Source organism: Sphaeramia orbicularis, chromosome 2 (assembly GCF_902148855.1).
Source record: "Sphaeramia orbicularis chromosome 2, fSphaOr1.1, whole genome shotgun sequence".
Taxonomy (NCBI): Eukaryota; Metazoa; Chordata; class Actinopteri; order Kurtiformes; family Apogonidae; genus Sphaeramia; species Sphaeramia orbicularis.
In genome coordinates this window covers 4,440,172-4,462,968 of record NC_043958.1, presented here as the reverse complement: position 1 = coordinate 4,462,968, position 22,797 = coordinate 4,440,172, and positions in this window count along the sequence as shown.

Here is a 22,797-nt window from a genome sequence, read left to right as displayed (position 1 = left end):
ATATGAAATAGACAAAGAATGGCGGCGGGAGGTGGGGGGGGGGGGGGGGGCTGGCCAAACAGTCATTTCCAACAGCTCATCCCAATGTAACTGCTTCAATGAACATCACACACTAATGATATCTAAGAGTAATGGAAGGTAGGATTCTTTGTCTAAGGGGACAGGAAATAACCTCACACCTTCGCTTTTCCCTTTAATTCCACGATCATAAAGTGCTGAGCTGTTCCCTCCTCTTGTATTTTCATCTTATAGCCTCTCCTGCGCCACAAAAGGAGAGAAATGGGAAAGCTTTTTTCCTGTGTTTTTAATCCCTTTGCACCCTAATTGGCCTCTCTTTACTGTGAAGTGAGTTCAATCTGCAAGCAGATAAAACAAGTGTTGGTTGAGGGCGCAGGCACCGTGGCACTGTGTTCCCAAGCATGAAGTGAGCCGTTTTGAACTAATATCCAAGCCTCTGCAATTAAAAGGCTCAGGAGTCGTTAAAGTAACTTCCTTTTTTCGTTTTTTTTTTTTTTTTTTTTGCACTCCGGAATAAAGCTCCACTTGATTTTCTGAGATGAGGCACCGATAGCGGCCCTCAGATCTGATTACAACCCCTCCCCGGTCCCTTCGCACCTGAATCGCGGCCTTTCATCACGTCGCTAAGTTGAGTATCGAGTGTTTGCGATGCGTGCGACCCCTTACAAGAGACGAAAGAATGGCGACAGGGCCTTTTGTGCACCGGGTGATTTCTTTTATGGAGTCCGGGCCCACCCATCCAAACACAATGACACTGTTGTGTAGGTACCAGGATTAGCGAAGACTCGTATCGATCCGCCGTGTCTGGATGTATGAGGCGTCGGGTCAATATCTCCCAGCTTTCTCTTCTTTGTTGGTGTCTCTGTCAGCTGAGGGGCTTGTGTTATCACTGTGAATGCAGGGATTCTCACATTATGTCCCCAAAAATCCAGGGCTTCTTTCGATGCATACGCCAAAATATGTCAACTTCCTGTCCGTTGTTGTTTTGTACTGTGGCAAATTCACCTCGATATTGATGTTAAGATACGGTAAGATATGACTGTATTGATTCCACTGTGGGGAAACAGCAGTGTTTATAGCAGCAAAATAGAAAAAATAAAGTGCAGAAAGACCTGTATTCAAGAGTTAAACAAGAATTATTAAAAAAAAAAAACATTATATTTTTATTTATCTTGTTACCTATGATTCCTGACATTCATGGATCAATTTCGACGCCCTGTTTCTGTAACAGCGTTATTAATATGATGACATTCTAAAGATTTTTGGATAATTTTTGTCTTGTTTAGATCAATAGTAGCATCAATAAAATCTGCATAGCTGAGATTAGAAAATGTGTTTATTTATATTTTTCTTTTGTAGATGAACAAAGAAATAACATTACCCCAATCCTGGCAGACAAAATATACAACCAACACATACAGAAAATACCTTTTTAAAAGTAATTACGGTAAAATTGAAGATTTTCTAGATAAATAGAAATAGTAAATAAAATAAGTGAATCAAACTAAGTATATAAAACAAAATAAAATGACAATACAACTATAAAATTCAAGACCCAAATCAGACCATAGCACAGAATAGGAAATCGAGTCATACGGAGCTGTGGTTTTTCAAGAAAACCAAATATGGACCCCATAAACGGGCATATTTCTTGTCGTTCTTTTTAATAATATATGTTAGCCTTTCCAAGACAAGACTAGAAGCCAATTCTTTTATCCACAATCAAACAGAATCTATGTCCATACTTTTCCAGAAAAGTCCAATTTTCCATCTGCCTTGTTAAATGTTTCATTACTTTTATGGCAATTATGCCTAATGTCACTAATTTGCAACATAGTTATTGTAGGTGCTGTATTCAAATGAATCTCCACTTAATTTAGGATCTGCATCACAGCAACAACATAATTTATCGCACGTTTTATCTGTCGGTATTTTAACAATCTACAAAAACGGTACCAACAACTTAGCATCAACCAGGTCTCCATCGACCCAGTTCAGGATTATTGTTGCTGACACAGTTTAGGTTGTGTTTCAGTCACATGTTAACCACAGAAAGCATCATATTAAGTCTTGCATATTGGTTTTACGCTCCTTCTGTTCTTGGCTTTTATAATATAGATTATGAGATGATGGTTGTGATGCCAATACTAGTGATGTGACATTCACGAACGAATCGAATCTTTTGAACGGCTCTTTGAAATGAACCATGGGAACCGAGTCTTTGTAAAGAGCCATTCTTTTTTTTTTTTTTTTTTTTAATTAATAACTGATTAATCACTGTTGTGTTTTGTGCAATTTTTTCCGTCTGTTTACACACATTGATTGTTCTTATTCTGAGGGAAAATGCACGACAGTTGTTAAGGTATTTGAGTAACTGCAATGATAAATCACTTTTGTGTTTTGTGCATTTTTTCTGTATGTTTACCAACATACTGTTCTTGTTCTGAGAATTGCACTATAGTTCAGGTATTTACAGGGTGGGGAAGCAAAATTTACCATATTTTGAGGCAGGGATTGAAAGACAGTGTATGACCAATTAGTTTATTGAAAGTCATGAGAATTTATTTGCCACAAGAAAATGGACATAATAGAAAATGTTTTTATTCTATGTGTCCTCCTTCTTTCTCAATAACTGCCTTCACACGCTTCCTGAAACTTGCGCAAGTGTTCCTCAAATATTCGGGTGACAGCTTCTCCCATTCTTCTTTAATAGTATCTTCCAGACTTTCTGGTAATAGTTTTGCTCATAGTCATTCTCTTCTTTACAAGGTGAGTCAGAAAAAACGCTCTTTTCATTTAAAGAAATTGTACCACTGAAATGGAAATGCTTATTTTTCTTTTGATTATACAGTCATATTGATGTGATTATTGAGCATGTCTGGCGATTGAATCATTGATTTATGGCATAGCATAACAGAGGGAATGTCCATTGTTTATTGTGCACCGAAATACCTGCCAACACAGTTTATGCCACCGTGAATGAAATTGAAATTGTCAACCATTACAGCATGTTTACTCGCCATCAAAATGTTTTGTCTCAACGAAGTCGTCCGGCACGACCTTCAACCTGGCTACCATTCAGATTGATGCAAATCTGTGCTCGTTGTCGCATCTCTAACACAGCTCTTCTCACCATTCGTGTTCGTCGTAGGGCTTGGATTTCAGCCGTGATGCGATTTTGGAGTTCCTGAAGAGTTTGTGGAACAGTCTGATACACACGGTTTTTAAGATACCCCCACAAGAAAAAATCAAGGGGGGTCAAGTCCGGGGATCTAGGTGGCCACTTTCCCTCCTGACCCAAACAGACAACTCGATGACGAAATAACACCTGCAATCGCTGTGGTCTTGCCGTGATGAAAACTCCCTGGGCACTGTCATGTAGGCCTATGTCCTGAGTGTGAAAGCAAAGCCCCGACTCCTGTAATTGTTGTCAATTTCAAGTTTGTTCACTGTGGCATACATTGTGTTGGCAGGTATTTCAGTGCCCAATAAACAACGGACCTTCTCTCTCTTATGCAATGCAATAAATCTATGACTACATCACCAGACATGCTCAATAACCACATCAATATGACTGTATGGTCAAAAGGAAAATCAGTGTTTCCGTTTTAGCAGTACAATTTCTTTAAATGGAAAGAGCGTTTTTTTCTGACTCACCCTGTATATTATAAACACTCTTTATGGACACTCCAACTATTTCTGAAATCTCCTTTGGTGTGACGAGTGCATTCAGCAAATCACACACTCTTTGACGTTTGCTTTCCTGATTACTCATATGGGCAAAAGTTTCTGAAAAGCTATGGATAATAGTGTTAGGTATGATTATGACATCAATATATGTTTGGTTTCAAAACAACTGACGTAGTGCCTGCTGAGGAAAAACAACTAAATGTTCATTGTACATTTTGCTTCCCCACCCTGTAAGTCAGTGCAGTGATTAATCACTGTTGTGTTTGGTGCAGTTTTTTCTGTATGTTTCCACACATTTATTGTTCTTGTTTTGAGGAGAATAAAATGTTATTTCATCAGAAAATGTTTTATTTTCTTCTTCATTTTTAGCCTACAGACTAGTCCACATAATGTACCGTGATGTTTTTGGTCCAATTCCAGCATTTGCCTAATGTCACCTCTCATGTCATGGATTTAGCCCACACATTTTAACAGAATATTCTTTTTTACGGTAAGATAATATTTACAATTAAACCCTCAAAATGTAATGTCAGTCATCACATGTAGCCTATTTAGTCATTAAAACATTGGTGTTTCAAAATAATGCAAAAAACATAAGAGTCAGTCTTTTGAACGGCTCTTTTCAGTGAACGGCTCCCTTCAAAGAGCCAAAAGTCCCATCAGTAGCCAATACCAATTTACTTATCTTATTTATTTAACCTTTATTTGACCAGTTTGAGAATAAGGCTACGTTCAGACTTCAGGTAAATGTTGCTCAAATCCGATTTTTTTTGCCCATATGTGACCTGTATCCAATCTGTTAAAGACGGTTTGAACAGCGCAAATCTGACCCAGGCCACTTTCATATGTGGTCCTAAATCTGATTCGTATCCGATATTTTGTATTGCGACTTCAGTTTGAACGGCCAGGTCGCATTTATCCGACCTTTACGTGATTGGGATGCGACAAACCTCACAATTCTGCATCCCAGGAGTGGTCACGTATTACGTCAGGACCGCTTTTGCGCATGCGGGTCACTTCAGGGTCGCTTTCAGTTCATACTCAAAACTGATAGAAGTCGCATTTAATGTGTAATAAGAACAAGCACACGCACAAAAAAATCTGATTTCACTCAAAAATCTAAAATGTGCATGAAGACCTGCTGACTGAACGTAGCCTAAGTCGCTTCTTCAAGGATATGGCGAAGATGTAAAAATAAGCGATAAAAGCAGGTACTAGAAACAGAAGGGATGGTGTCAGTGCCAGCCTCCGTCTCCTGCAGGTCATCCACCTATTTATACACCTGGATCTGATGTTTCAGGTGCAGCTTCATTACACAAACACATCATAGACATGAGTAAAATGGAGTGTGACGCCATCGTTTTCCCTTCTCTCCATTTCCCCCGAACACACAGATACACACAAAGCAGAGTTTTGAGAAATCCTACCTTTGGGGCATGTCTTTAAAAGTCTCTGTTTTTGGGACGGAAAATGCTTCTGTGTAGACGAGAAGAACAAACGTCGAGAAAAATGTTCATATGAGTGTGGACAGAACCTTAAAATGCAGTTCATGTTTTCATTTATCCTTACGCTAAAATCACAAATCCACATTTTCATTCATTCATTCATTTTATTATAATGTGTATATTATTTACCAAATATAATATTTTCAATCTCTCACTAAATAAGAAATAAATTATCACTATTAGCACTATTATAGATATATTCAAAATATTGCTAAAATGCATGCCATAATAGACTATTAATACATATGAACTAACACGTATTGGAACCAAAGCATGATGTGGTCAGGTAAATTATATTTAATAACAGTTTAGAGCAAGGAGTACTAATTAGTTAGAAATAATAAGCAGTTAATTAACATGTAATTTATAATTTAATGATTATACATTTGCTAATGAGCATGTTTAGTAATCATTTACTAATACTGTTCCTTTTAACTAACGCATTAGTTTATATATCAGGTCAACTCACAGTAGAGTACAGTACAATACAGTAGTACCTGCAGTGATATGGTAGCATAGCAGTAGCTAGTATTGTATTAGCAATAGCTTATATTCTATTGTACGCGTAAAATAACAGTTAAGTTAAATAAAGTGTCTTTGTTTGCTAAAACTAGTAGCATCGTACAATATAGTAGTAACGGTAGTAACGAAGCCATTTGTACTGTAGTTTATTCCCTAATCTGTCGCCTTTTATCACAGAAATCCATATTTTAATGCTTTTTTTTTTTTTATTATTATTATCATGAATTTTTTTGTCCTAATAAATGTAAGTATGCTATTTCCCAAAGGATTTTACATCTTTGTCTCTGTATTTGTGGATTTAAGCCTAATACACAGTATTCTGGCCACAATTTAGCATCATTTTTTTTAATCCGAATCGATCCTTTTGTACTATTTTACATTGAAAGCTATAGCTTATATACACTATATAGCTATAGCTTACGTTGTATTGTAAGCATAAAATAAGTTAATTAAGTTAAATGAAGTGTCTATTTTTGCTAAAACTAATAGCATCGTTAAATACAGTATAATATAGTAGTAACAGTAGTAACAAAGCAATTTGTACTGCCATTTATTCCCGAATTCAATGAGAATCGATGGGGAATTGAATCAGTAAATGATGTTGATAATGGAATCGGAATCATTAAATTTGCTAAAGTCCCATTCCTCTCCTGGACATGTCGCCAGTTCATCTCAGAAATCCATATTTTAATGCATATTTTCTTATTATTATCATTTTTTTTTGTCCTAATAAATGTAAGTATGCTATTTACTGAAGGATTTTACATCTTTGTCCCTGTATTTGTAAGGTTAAGGCTAATACACAGTATTCTGACCACAATTTAGCATCATTTTTTAATCCGAATCGATCCTTTTGTACTATTTGACATTGAACGCCAATGGGGTATTGATCGGCTTTGCCATTAAAGAAAATCAAGTATCATCGCAGCTTTCATTTGCGGATTTCTCTCCTAAATTTCTGTAATAATAAGTATCATCCTTTCTGCCGACAGTTTTTGAGCATAAAATAAGTTAATTAAGTTAAATAACGTGTCTTTATTTTTGCTTAAACTAGTAGCATCATTAAATACAGTAATATTTAGTAGTAACAGTAGCAACAAAGCAATTTGTACTGTAGTTTATTCCCTAATTCAATGACAATCAATGGGGAACTGAATCCATGAATGATGTTAATAATGGAATTAGAACCATAAAATTCACTTAAGCCCAGTCCCTCTCCTGGACGTGTCGCCAGTTCATCACAGAAATCCATATTTTAATGCACATTTTATTATTATTATTATTATTATTATTATTATTATTATTATTATTATTGTCCTAATACATGTAAGTATGCTATTTCCTGAAGGATTTTACATCTTTGTCCCTGTATTTGTGGATTTAAGCCTAATACACAGTATTCTGACCACAATTTAGCATCATTTTTCAATCATAATCGATCCTTTTGTACTATTTTACATTCACTGCCAATGTGTTATCGATTGGCTTTTCCATTAAAGAAAATCAAGTATCATCACAGCTTTCATTTGCAGATTTCCCTCCTGAATTTCCGTAATAATACCCATCATCCTTTCTGCCGACAGTACAATACAGAGTACATGACAGTATAGTCGTATAGCAGTAACTAGCATAGTATTAGCTATAGCTTATATTGTATTGTAAGCATAAAATAACAGTTAATTAAGTTAAATAAAGTGTCTTTATTTTTGGTAAAACTGGTAGCATCATTAAATACAGTATAATGTAGTGGTAACAAAGCAATTTGTACTGTAGTTTATTCCCTAATTCAATGAGAATCGATGGGGAATTGAATCAATAAATGATGTTAATAATGGAACTAGAATCATAAAATTCACTTAAGTCCCATTCCTCTCCTGGACGTGTCGCCAGTTCATCACAGAAATCCATATTTTAATGCACATTATTATTATTATTATTATTATTATTATTATTATTGTCCTGATATATGTAAGTAAGCTATTTCCCAAAGGATTTTACATCTTTGTCCCTGTATTTGTGGATTTAAGCCTAATAAACAGTTTTTTGGACACAATTTTGCGTCATTTTTTAATCCAAATCGATCCTTTTGTACTATTTGACATTGAATGCTAATCTGGTATTGATCGGCTTTGCCATTTAAAAAAATCAAGCGTCATGGCAGCTTTCATTTGCGGATTTCTCTCCTAAATTTCCGTAATAAGTATCATCCTTTCTGCCGACAGTTTTTGAGCATATAATAACTTAATTAAGTTAAATAATGTGTCTTTATTTTTGCTTAAACTAGTAGCATCATTAAATACAGTAATATTTAGTAGTAACAGTAGTAACAAAGCAATTTGTACTGTAGTTTATTCCCGAATTCAATGAGAATCGATGGGGAATTGAATCAGTAAATGATGTTGATAATGGAATCGGAATCATTAAATTTGCTAAAGTCCCATTCCTCTCCTGGACATGTCGCCAGTTCATCTCAGAAATCCATATTTTAATGCATATTTTCTTATTATTATCATTTTTTTTTGTCCTAATAAATGTAAGTATGCTATTTACTGAAGGATTTTACATCTTTGTCCCTGTATTTGTAAGGTTAAGGCTAATACACAGTATTCTGACCACAATTTAGCATCATTTTTTAATCCGAATCGATCCTTTTGTACTATTTGACATTGAACGCCAATGGGGTATTGATCGGCTTTGTCATTAAAGAAAATCAAGTATCATCGCAGCTTTCATTTGCGGATTTCTCTCCTAAATTTCTGTAATAATAAGTATCATCCTTTCTGCCGACAGTTTTTGAGCATAAAATAAGTTAATTAAGTTAAATAACGTGTCTTTATTTTTGCTTAAACTAGTAGCATCATTAAATACAGTAATATTTAGTAGTAACAGTAGCAACAAAGCAATTTGTACTGTAGTTTATTCCCTAATTCAATGACAATCAATGGGGAACTGAATCCATGAATGATGTTAATAATGGAATTAGAACCATAAAATTCACTTAAGCCCAGTCCCTCTCCTGGACGTGTCGCCAGTTCATCACAGAAATCCATATTTTAATGCACATTTTATTATTATTATTATTATTATTATTATTATTATTATTATTATTATTGTCCTAATACATGTAAGTATGCTATTTCCTGAAGGATTTTACATCTTTGTCCCTGTATTTGTGGATTTAAGCCTAATACACAGTATTCTGACCACAATTTAGCATCATTTTTCAATCATAATCGATCCTTTTGTACTATTTTACATTCACTGCCAATGTGTTATCGATTGGCTTTTCCATTAAAGAAAATCAAGTATCATCACAGCTTTCATTTGCAGATTTCCCTCCTGAATTTCCGTAATAATACCCATCATCCTTTCTGCCGACAGTACAATACAGAGTACATGACAGTATAGTCGTATAGCAGTAACTAGCATAGTATTAGCTATAGCTTATATTGTATTGTAAGCATAAAATAACAGTTAATTAAGTTAAATAAAGTGTCTTTATTTTTGGTAAAACTGGTAGCATCATTAAATACAGTATAATGTAGTGGTAACAAAGCAATTTGTACTGTAGTTTATTCCCTAATTCAATGAGAATCGATGGGGAATTGAATCAATAAATGATGTTAATAATGGAACTAGAATCATAAAATTCACTTAAGTCCCATTCCTCTCCTGGACGTGTCGCCAGTTCATCACAGAAATCCATATTTTAATGCACATTTTATTATTATTATTATTATTATTATTATTATTATTATTATTATTATTGTCCTAATATATGTAAGTATGCTATTTCCCAAAGGATTTTACATCTTTGTCCCTGTATTTGTGGATTTGAGCCTAATAAACAGTTTTTTGGACACAATTTTGCGTCATTTTTTAATCCAAATCGATCCTTTTGTACTATTTGACATTGAATGCTAATCTGGTATTGATCGGCTTTGCCATTTAAAAAAATCAAGCGTCATGGCAGCTTTCATTTGCGGATTTCTCTCCTAAATTTCCGTAATAAGTATCATCCTTTCTGCCGACAGTTTTTGAGCATATAATAACTTAATTAAGTTAAATAATGTGTCTTTATTTTTGCTTAAACTAGTAGCATCATTAAATACAGTAATATTTAGTAGTAACAGTAGTAACAAAGCAATTTGTACTGTAGTTTATTCCCTAATTCAATGAGAATCGATGGGGAATCGAATCAATAAATGATGTTAATAATGGAACTAGAATCATAAAATTCACTTAAGTCCCATTCCTCTCCTGGACGTGTCACCAGTTCATCACAGAAATCCATATTTTAATGCACATTTATTATTATTATTATTATTATTATTATTATTATTATTATTATTATTATTGTCCTGATATATGTAAGTAAGCTATTTCCCAAAGGATTTTACATCTTTGTCCCTGTATTTGTGGATTTAAGCCTAATAAACAGTTTTTTGGACACAATTTTGCGTCATTTTTTAATCCAAATCGATCCTTTTGTACTATTTGACATTGAACGCCAATGTGGTATTGATCGGCTTTGCCATTAAAGAAAATCAAGCGTCATGGCAGCTTTCATTTGCTGATTTCCTTGCTAAATTTCTGTAATAATACCCGTCGTCCTGTGACTGCTACGGGAAGCGCTTGGGGAAACAAGACGCTGCTGTAAAATGTTGAAGTTCAGTCATGTGAAGGGACAGAAAGTTTGTCTTTGTGTGGAAAAAAAAAGCTCTGAAATGTGCCACAGAAAGCTGAGATTCAAAGCGCGGCCCATCTCTCCTAATTAACACTTTGAAAGATAAAAGCAGTTTATTAAATCAATCAGTATGATGGTTGTTTGTGAATCCCAGCAGATAAGGACATTTGCATATTAACTTTGCAGTTCTAACCTACATTTGAGGATCTTCTGAGATTGTGGCCGGCTTGAATGTAAATATTTTCCCCCTCGCTGCTACTGTACACGTTTTAAAGTTTCATCGCCCGGATTCTCTGGTGGATTTTCGACTCATTAAAAAATAAAGGGACGGATAAATAAGCAAACATATAACGTAAACAGACAAACAAATGAATAAACGAATACAGATTTTATGGCACTGGAGAGGCTCTGCCAAAATTCGTGGCAAAGATGGGGGCAAAAACAATCGCAATCTTAACTTAGCTGTTAGATATTCCCAGTTCAAAACGGCGCTTTAAATGAACATGAAAGCAACAAACAAGCTTTAAAGAGTATTATATGTGCCCTCCAGTTAATCTGGCACATAGTAAAGAGCTGTTTGGAAATGTTCTGCCAAAATTTAACTTCCATGTGAATCGTGCGTTTAGTGATAATGTTTTCAGTGCATTAAGTCAGTCTTTACACTTAGTTATCGGGGGGGGGGGTAATACGTGTCATCGCATTATTATACGAGCTTTTCAGCTGTGTAAAACGCCTATGAATTGCTTTTTAGATTCCTCTGCTTTGATAACGGCACATTAATGACACAAAACGAGCATTAAACGTCCTCAAAATGTCACAATCGGACGTCGTGTTACTATTGTCGCACTAAGCGTTAAAAAAAAAAAGAAAACATCCCTCATTTAAATCAGACGTGTCCTTTATACAGCCGACAGATGAAGGTTAATTCACTGTTAACTAACGTGTCTGTGTTCATACTAACTTCAATCATAATTTACACATAGTTTATAGTTAAAAATGGTATTAACGGTAAAATTTTACTATAAAGTTACATTAAATATTAATAATAAACATTGTCATAATATTAACTGATTAATAATGTGTGTATTATTTAACAAAGTCAGTAACAGTGCACCTTTAGTAACTAATTATTAATATTAGTTGTACTTATATAGACTTATTAACACATATAATGTCACATATGAATCTTCTTATTTCAGAATCTTAATATCCATAAACTAATACTTTTTACAACCAAAGTATTGCCTGGTACCAGTAAATAATAACACTATGGAAGAAGAGCATAATATTTTTTTTTTTAACTACAGTGAATTAATATGCAATTAAGTATTTAAAAATAATGTAATAGTTGATAGCTTTATAACTGTGTCTAGTATTTATCTACTAATGTGTTCGAATAAAGTTAGGTAATAATTTACACTTTATTTAATCGTTTAAAAATACCGTTCATTACAGCATTCAGAATTGTCAATGTTTTAATAAGCGTTAACTACCAGTTAATATTGATGATGGGCCAGTTATCTATTAAATTTAGCAGAATTTTTAAAAAATTTTGCACCATGAAGTAAATTATTATTACTATTTTTGACGCTGGTATAAACATATTAAAATCATGTTAAAAAGTAGGTTATAAAGGTTTATTAGGGCCTTAATACATATTAACTAATACTTATTACCTGGCCAGGTTAATCATATTTAATAACACTTTAACAGTTGATTAACATGTAATTTAGTCAGCAGTATTAAGCTACTTATTATTATTATTATTATTATTATTATTACTCTTTTGCCACTTGTTTCTACTAGTACTTTTCAATGTACAATTGCAATTTTTCACTACTGTTTTTATAGTTACTCATTGTTTTGCTTTTTTCTTTATTATTTTTATTTTTTTCTATATTTGTTATTACGCTGCTTTTGGAACGTCAGTTTCCTCAGGGCTTTGCACAAAGGATCAATACATTTCTATCTGATATAATCATATTAATATTAACTAATTTGTTTTGTATTCATTTACTAATGGTGATCCTTTTAACTCATTTAATATTTCATATATCATAATACGTCACAATACAGTTGCATTTATAAATAATAGTTAATATTATGACATGTATAAATTAAGAGTTAGCTCATGTCTGTTATTAAGTAAAATCATTAGTGTCATTAAATATTAAATAGTTCATACCTTTGTTGAAATTACTGCGTGACACAATAGTCAGCTGTTAATTAATTACACTGGGTTACAAAAAAATGTTTTTTGCAAGTTGTCTCGGTTTTTTCAACTGAATTCGGACCATTTTGCAGCGCTAAATCCAAAAATGACATCTGTTTTTCTCAATCAGGTCAGGTTGATTTTGAAAAATTTGATCTTCTCACAAAATTGATGACATTTTTGTGACTTTATCAGTTGATTTTTTTAATATCGTTCTCACCCAAAATAGGTTTTAAGAGAAAAAAAATCCTTTTCTAACAGGATGTATTTATTATTTATTATGTATTCAGCGCAGATGTAGCAGAATACGTCAGGCTTATTTTTGCAAGATTGTCTTGTTGAAGCCATTTCATTCACCTGTAATATTAAAAAAAAAAACATTAATCATAAATTGGCAAAAGTAAAATCTTCAGAACTCGTTTATTGCAAGAAATATGAAAGAATTTTGTATCATATGATGTGAAAATGCCCATAAATGTAAGCAAAAATGTTAAAAAGCCAATATGTAGCATAGTTCAGAAAGTTGACCTGATGGAGCAAAATTCATGTGATTTTTGGATTCAGCACACCAACATTATCCGAAATCAGCTCAAAAAACTGAAACAATAAATTTGTTGTTGACCAGTGTTATTAATTAATGTGTGTTATTATGTATAATTGTAAAATACTACCTGGTCTATACATACATATATGTATTTAACAGCAGTGACTGCATTAGCGAGGTCGTAAAGGTAAAACCGTCTTGTCTCTACGCTGCGTGAACCCAAACATGTTTCCGTGACGCAGGCCTCGGCGTGGTCTCCTGGCCCCGGACCACCGAGGTCTGCTTTAAGGGTACAGGTGGAGGGGCGGCGGAAGCGAAAACATGACGCAGGTGCAGCGTTCTGGCCGGGACTCGTTTTTTTAGTTGAGTGTGTCGGCGCCGTCGGTGCCAACCCGCAGGCCGCCACGGGTCACATGGTGCAGCCACATACTGCCCGACCGCATGGCAGTGACCAGAAAAACAAGGAAAAAGGGATTCCCCTCCAGTCAAAGGAGCCACGACACCAAACACAGAGGCTGCCAAAAAAACAAACAAACAAAAAAAAAAAAAACACACCCGGACATGTCTGAAAGCATCCACCCTCGTTGGTGCGTGTGTCTCACGGTATCACACAGTTTTGATCTCATCCAGTTGGACACTTTGAGGGAATATTTTTCTCCCTGCCATCCCAAAGCAATCTGAATAATTTTCAACTGCATATTTTAACTCTCAATCTATCTTTGATGTCTTATTTGTGTGATTATGTCTCCCTGCTTGCAAAAAAAAAAAAAAAAACAACTAATATGCACCGACTGTCAACCACTCGTGGCACTTTCCTCTTTTTTTTTTTTTTTTTTTCTTTCTTCCCTGTGCATAGTCGGAACAGTTTTTTAATTTTTTTTTTTTTTTTCTAATTCGGCAGGATCAAAGCCAACTCCCTCATGCAAACACGCGAAAGAGGAAGAGGAAGATGCTTTAAAACATTGTGGAAAGGCGTCCTGTTGAATCAGAGGATCTTGGCTGCGTCTTTAAACAAACCCAGAACTTTTTCATTTTTATTTTATTTTATTTATTTTATATTTTTTTTGTTCGTCAGGCGTGGGCGGTCATTTTAACCTGAGCAATTAAAGCCCAGACAAAGCACAGTTTTCATGGTCATCAGATATGACCCATTCGGACATTCAGAGGCTCCGTAGTTACCGTGGAAACACCGTCATCTTCTACAACACTAATTCACCAGTAAAACCCATGGAGTCGGATCAATGACAGTGGGTGGAGACACTGGGTTTATGTTGAATTAATGATATATGTTGTTGAAAAAAGTCGCTTTTTCTTCACTTTTAGGTTAAAAAAAAAAAAGCAACAAAATCAACAAAAATGAAGGAAAAGGTATTAAACAGCCAACAAAATACATAAAAACAGCCAAAGTCATCAATAAAATTGATAATATTAATCATATATTTTACTGGAAAAGTCACGTTTTCTTCAGTTTCCTTTATGTTGATATAATTACCTTTGAACTTTGTGAGTTTTTATGAACATCTACTTAAAAAATGTGAAAATTGAAAAAACGCTGATTTAGGCGTTTCAGTCTGTTATCACATTTCTTTCGGAGTTCGTACGTACGTAGTGATGGTAGACCAAACTTTTTTAAACATGTGCAGACGTTAAAGAAGAAGTAAATAAATCAGATTAACAGGTACACATGTAGGAAGACACTGGAGTGTTGGGGACAAATCCAGGTGTGTTAATCTGATTACTCATAATCAGATTACTGATTTACACATTTTACTGTAAAAGTCACTTTTTCTTAAGTTTTTAAAAAAAATATGTAACAATCAACTGTAATGTGAGTTTTTATGAACATTGGCATGATCACAGTATATTAAATAGAGGACAATACCTAATTTTTATTTAAAAATGCAAAATACTGAATCGGAGGATCTTGGCGGTGTCTTTAAACAAACCCAGAACTTTTTTTTTTTTTTTTTTTATTCATTCGTCAGGCGTGGGCGGTCATTTTAATCTGAGCAATTAAAGCCCAGACAAAGTACAATTTTCATGGTCATCAGATATGACCCATTCGGACGTTCAGAGGCTCCGTAGTTACCGTGGAAACAGCGTCATCTTCTACAACATTAATTCACCAGTAAAACCCATGGAGTCCGATCAATGACAGTGGGTGGAGACACTGGGTTTATGTTGAATTAATGATATATGTTGTTGAAAAAAGTCGCTTTTTCTTCACTTTTAGGTTAAAAAAAAAAAAAGCAACATAATCAACAAAATTAATAAAACAAATATAACAAATAAAATGATCAAAATAATACATAACATGGAGAAAATAAGTAACGAAATCAACAAAAATGACAGAAAAGGTATTAAACAGCCAAAGTCATCAATAAAATTGATAATATTAATCATACATTTTACTGGAAAAGTCACGTTTTCTTCAGTTTCCTTTATGTTGATATAATTACCTTTGAACTTTGTGAGTTTTCTTGAACATCTACTTAAAAAATTGAAAAAACGCTGATTTAGGCGTTTCAGTCTGTTATCACATTTCTTTCGGAGTTCGTACGTACGTAGTGATGGTAGACCAAACTTTTTTAAACATGTGCAGACGTTAAAGAAGAAGTAAATAAATCAGATTAACAGGTACACATGCAGGAAGACACTGGAGTGTTGGGGACAAATCCAGGTGTGTTAATCTGATTACTCATAATCAGATTACTGATTTACACATTTTACTGTAAAAGTCACTTTTTCTTAAGTCTTTAAAAAAAATATGTAACAATCAACTGTAATGTGAGTTTTTATGAACATTGGCATGATCACAGTATATTAAATAGAGGACAATACCTAATTTTTATTTAAAAATGCAAAATACTGAATCGGAGGATCTTGGCGGTGTCTTTAAACAAACCCAGAACTTTTTTTTTTTTTTTTTTTTTTTTTTCGTTCGTCAGGCGTGGGCGGTCATTTTAACCTGAGCAATTAAAGCCCAGACAAAGTGCCGAGGCTGCAGAAAGCCGGCGACAGCCACCGTGCCACCTCTAATTATTGACTGGCCCCTGGCTTGGCGGCAAAAAAACCTTCATTATTCTTCTTCCTGCGGTAATTTGTATTTGCCTGACATTCATCATATATCGTCGGTAACCTTTAATTCATCTGCTGTTAGCACTTTTGTCTGCTGAAGTAAGACTCCGAACAAGCCGGCCGCTCTCATGCAAATGGAAAAACTGTAAATTGGCAGCGTGGAAACATCTGCATCGCACCATTTTTTACAAATATCACCCAAGATACCATCAGCTTGATTACTTTTCAGAACTTCTGTAATTTAGTTTTGATGCAAAAGTCGTGGAGGGAACTGGAAAAAAGCAGAGTGTGAAGTGCATCTGGTTCGTTTGTCTGGAGAAGTTATGGTCACAGGTTGTGCCCCGTCCTCCTTTTTTCATTTTCGACCCGCTGTTTTTGCCTTTGGTTCTGGTTCCTGACGTGTTCTTCAGGTTCTTCACCTCTTAAAGTTCACTGAAGTTGGTTCATAGACGATTAGAACGAGACTAAAGTTTACAGACACTCAGAGGTTTAGGGTTTGAGACCAAGTCCAGACCGTCACGGCAGCTACTGTTTCCATATCGGAACCAAAGAATAGGATTAGATTAGATTAGATTAGATTAGATTAGATTAGATTAAATTAGAATAGATTAGATTAGATTAGATTAAATTAGAATAGATTAGATTAGATTAGATTAGATTAAATTAGATTAGATTAGATTAAATTAGAATAGATTAGATTAGATTAGATTAAATTAGAATATATTAGATTAGATTAGATTAGATTAGAATAGACTAGATTAGATTAGATTAGATTAGAATAGAATAGAATATACTAGATTAGAATAGACTAGATTAGATTAGATTAGATTAAATTAGAATAGACTAGATTAGATTAGATTAAATTAGAATAGACTAGATAAGATTAGATTAGATTAGAATGTATTAGATTAGATTAGAATGGATTAGAATAGAATACATTAGATTAGAATATATTAGATTAGATTTGATTAGAATAGATTAGATTAGATTAAATTAGAATAGACTAGATTAGATTAGATTAAATTAAATTAGAATAGACTAGATTAGATTAGATTAGAATGTATTAGATTAGAATGTATTAGATTAGATTAGAATGGATTAGAATAGAATAATTAGATTAGAATATATTAGATTAGATTAGATTAGAATAGATTAAATTAGAATAGATTAGATTAGATTAGAATATATTAGATTAGATTAGAATGGATTAGAATAGAATACATTAGATTAGAATAGATTAGATTAGAATAGATTAAATTAGAATAGATTAGATTAGATTAGAATAGATAAGAATAGAAAAGATTAGATTAGAATAGATTAAATTACAATAGACTAGATTAGATTAGATTAGAATAGATTAGATTAGATTAGAATGGATTAGAATAGAATACATTAGATTAGAATAGATTAGAATAGAAAAGATTAGATTAGAATAGATTAAATTAGAATAGACTAGATTAGAATAGATTAGATTAGATTTGAATAGATTAGAATAGAATAGATTATATTAGAATAGATTATATTAAATTAGAATAGATTACACTAGAATAGATTAGAATAGAATAGATTATATTAGAATAGAATAGATTAAATTAGAATAGATTATATTAGATCAGAATAGATTAGAATAAATTAAATTAGAATATGTTAGAATAGATTACATTAGATTGCATTACAATAGATTAGATCAGATTAGATTAGATTAAATTAGATTAGATTATGCATATATACTAGGTAGTACTTTACAATAATACATAACTAATACATAATTATCAGATGACTATTGTGTCAAGTAGTAATTTCAACAAAGTTGAAAGTAGTTACCGTGGAAACACCGTCATCTTCTACAACATTGATTCACCAATAAAACCCATGGAGTTGGATCAATGACACTGGATGGACAATTGAATTAATGATATAAGTTGTTGAAAAAAGTCCCTTTTTCTTCACTTTTTGGTAAAAAACAAAACAACATAATCAACAAAATTAATAAAACAAATATAACAAATAAAATGATCAAAAATTAATAAGAAAATCTACAAAATAATACATAACATGGAGAAAATAAGCAACAAAATCAACACAAATGAAAGAAAAGGTATTAAACAGCCAACAAAATGCATAAAAACAGCCAGTCATCAATAAAAATGATAATATTAATCATATATTTTACTGGAAAAGTTATGTTTTCATCAGTTTCCTTTATTTTGATATAATGACCTTTGAACTTTGTGAGTTTTCATGAACATCTACTTAAAAAATGCGAGAATCGAAAAAACCCTGGTTTCCACATTTCAGTCCACTATCGCATTTCTTTCGGAGTTCGTACATACGTAGTGATGGTAGACTCAAACTTTTTTAAACACGTGCAGACGTTAAAGAAGAAGTAAATAAATCAGATTAACAGGTACACATGTAGGAAGACATTGGAGTATTGGAGACAAATCCAAGTGTGTTAATCTGATTACTCATAATCAGATTACTGATTTATATATTTTACTGTAAAAGTCACTTTTTCTTCAGGCTTTTTTTTTTTTTTTTTTTTTAATATATAACAAACTTTAATGTGAGTTTTTATGAACAGTGTTACGATCACAGTACATTAAATATAAGAAAACACCTAATTTTTACTTAAAAATGCAAAATACTGAACATAATATTGTAATAAATGGTGATAAATGACTTAGGAAATGTTAAGTAGATGTGAGAACTGGCACCAAAGTAGCTTTAATGTCTGTGTGTCCATCCTTTTATTGTCTTTTTTCTTTTGTCTCCATCCTTTACATCATCACCTCTCCTTGTTCTGCTGTTTCCTTACATTATCTTCCGTCTGTCGTCATTGACTTTTACTCTTTCTTCTCCTCTGCTTCATTATTCCTCCCTCTTTCTTTTGCTGTTTTATATATTCCCACCCCCCCACCCCCCCTCCCCTCTTACGGTTTGTTTTCTCTCATTCCCTCCTTCCCTTTTTCCCTTTTCTTTGAACCTACTTTCCTCTCCTTTCATCCCCAATGAATGAATAAACAGTTATTTATATGTGCGCAGTATTTATGCATGAATTTTTATCACCTCGGGCAACGAGAATCAGAAAGCATCACCAGCTCGGCTCAGCCTCCGTCTGGGTGATTGACGGCTGATCTGAATCGGCCCGATGTCTTTGAACTCCTCCCACCTTCGCCGCTTGTAAAAGGTTAAAACAAACAATACGGATGATTTCCTTTCATATGTGACCCGGGCCCGTCCACGCTGCACCTCCATCCATTCCTGAGTCACTCCAAGCTGTGTAAACACCATCCGAGCAGAATACTGATGTCCCGTCGGCAGATCAAAGCCGCCGCTCTGATTCCTGCAGGTTGTTTCACAGGCCGAAGCCACGGGGATGAGCTTTTGTCAGCACTTTGGCTGCCCCGAGAAAGACCTGTTTTACTGGTACGTAAAGAAATAAAAGGACGGCAGTGGGGGGGGGTGGGGGGTGGGACAGACTCATTTGGACAGGATTCGTCTTCAAAATAAGACGATGACTGGAGTTTCTAAACTAGATCGGAATACCCATGGCAGAAGAATGCGATCTTTAAGGCGATGTTCAGACTGCAGGCTAATGTGGCCCAAATCGGATTTTTTAGCCCATATGTGACCCGTATCCGATCTGTTAAAGACAGTTTGAACAGCACCAATCCGATTTTTTTTTTTAGCCCATATGTGACCTGTATCCGATCTGTTTCGGTTTGAACAGCACAAATCCGATTTTTTTTTTTTTTACCTGTATGTGACCTGTATCCGATCTGTCACCATTTGAACAGCACAAATCCGATTTCTTTTTTTTTTTTTTTTTAACCTGTATGTGACCTCTATCTGATCTATTGAAGACAGTTTGAACAGCACAAATCCGATTTTTTTTTTTTTTTTTTTTTTTTTTTAAACCCATATGTGACCTGTATCCGATCTGTCACAGTTTGAACAGCGCAAATCCGATTTTTTGGTCCACATGTGACCTGTATCTGATCTGTTACAGTTTGAACAGCACAAATCCGATTTTTTTTTTTTACCCATATGTGACCTGTATCCGATCTGTTTCAGTTTGAACAGCACAAATCCGATTTTTTTTTTTTTTTTTACTTGCATGTGACTTGTATCCGATGTATTGAAGACAGTTTGAACAGCGCAAATCCAATTTTTTTGGTCCACATGTGACCTGTATCCGATCTGTTACAGTTTGAACAGCACAAATCCGATTTTTTTTTTTTTTTTTTTAACCGTATGTGACCTGTATCCGATCGGTCACAGTTTGAACAGCGCAAATCCGATTTTTTGGTCCACATGTGACCTGTTTCTGATCTGTTACAGTTTGAACAGCACAAATCCGATTTTTTTTTTTTTTTTTTAACCGAATGTGACCTGTATCCGATCTATTACAGTTTAAACAGCACAAATCCAATTTTCTTTTTGTTTTTTTTTCCCCATATGTGACCTGTATCCGATCTGTCACAGTTTGAACAGCACAAATCCGATTTTTTTTTTTTTTAACCTGTTTGTGCCCTTTATCCGATCTATTGAAGACAGTTTGAACAGTGCAAATCTGATTTTTTTGACCCATATGTGCCCTGTATCCAATCTGTTACAAGACAGTTTGAACAACACAAATCCTTTTTTTTTTTTTTTATGTATGTGACCTGTATCTAGTCTATTGAAGACAGTCTGAACAGCACAAATCCGATTTTTTTGGTCCACATGTGACCTGTATCCAATCTGTTACAGTCTGAACAGCACAAATCCTTTTTTTTTTTTTTTTTTTTACTCATGTGTGACCTGTATCCGATCTGTTTCAGTTTGAACAGCACAAATCCGATTTTTTTTTTTTTTTTTACTTGCATGTGACTTGTATCCGATGTATTGAAGACAGTTTGAACAGTGCAAATCCAATTTTTTTGGTCCACATGTGACCTGTATCCGATCTGTTACAGTTTGAACAGCACAAATCCGATTTTTTTTTTTTTTTTTTTTAACCGTATGTGACCTGTATCCGATCGGTCACAGTTTGAACAGCGCAAATCCGATTTTTTGGTCCACATGTGACCTGTTTCTGATCTGTTACAGTTTGAACAGCACAAATCCGATTTTTTTTTTTTTTTTTTAACCGAATGTGACCTGTATCCGATCTATTACAGTTTAAACAGCACAAATCCAATTTTCTTTTTGTTTTTTTTTCCCCATATGTGACCTGTATCCGATCTGTCACAGTTTGAACAGCACAAATCCGATTTTTTTTTTTTTTAACCTGTTTGTGCCCTTTATCCGATCTATTGAAGACAGTTTGAACAGTGCAAATCCGATTTTTTTGACCCATATGTGCCCTGTATCCAATCTGTTACAAGACAGTTTGAACAACACAAATCCTTTTTTTTTTATGTATGTGACCTGTATCTAGTCTATTGAAGACAGTCTGAACAGCACAAATCCGATTTTTTTTTTTTTTAACCTGTTTGTGCCCTTTATCCGATCTATTGAAGACAGTTTGAACAGTGCAAATCCGATTTTTTTGGTCCACATGTGACCTGTATCCGATCTGTTACAGTCTGAACAGCACAAATCCTTTTTTTTTTTTTTTCTCATGTGTGACCTGTATCCGATCTGTCACAGTTTGAACAGCACAAATCCGATTTTTTTTTTTTTTTTTTAAACCTGTTTGTGACCTGTATCCGATCTATTGAAGACAGTTTGAACAGTACAAATTCGATTTTTTTGACCCATATGTGCCCTGTATCTGATCTGTTACAAGACAGTTTGAACAACACAAATCCTTTTTTTTTTTTTTTTTTTTTTTAATGTATGTGACCTGTATCTAGTCTATTGAAGACAGTTTGAACAGCACAAATCCGATTTTTTTGGTCCACATGTGACCTGTATCCGATCTGTTACAGTCTGAACAGCACAAATCCTTTTTTTTTTTTTTTCTCATGTGTGACCTGTATCCGATCTGTCACAGTTTGAACAGCACAAATCCGATTATTATTTTTTTTTTTTTTACCTATTTGTGACCTGTATCCGATCTATTGAAGACAGTTTGAACAGTACAAATTCGATTTTTTTGACCCATATGTGCCCTGTATCTGATCTGTTACAAGACAGTTTGAACAACACAAATCCTTTTTTTTTTTATGCATGTGACCTGTATCTAGTCTATTGAAGACAGTTTGAACAGCACAAATCCGATTTTTTTGGTCCACATGTGACCTGTATCCGATCTGTTACAGTCTGAACAGCACAAATCCTTTTTTTTTTTTTTTTTTTTTTTTACTCATATGTGACCTGTATCCGATCTGTCACAGTTTGAACAGCACAAATCCGATTTTTTTTTTTTTTTTAACCTGTTTGTGACCTGTATCCGATCTATTGAAGACAGTTTGAACAGCACAAATCCTTTTTTTTTTTTTTTTTTTTTTTAACTCATATGTGACCTGTATCCGATCTGTCACAGTTTGAACAGCACAAATCCGATTTTTTTTTTTTTTTTACCTGTTTGTGACCTGTATCCGATCTATTG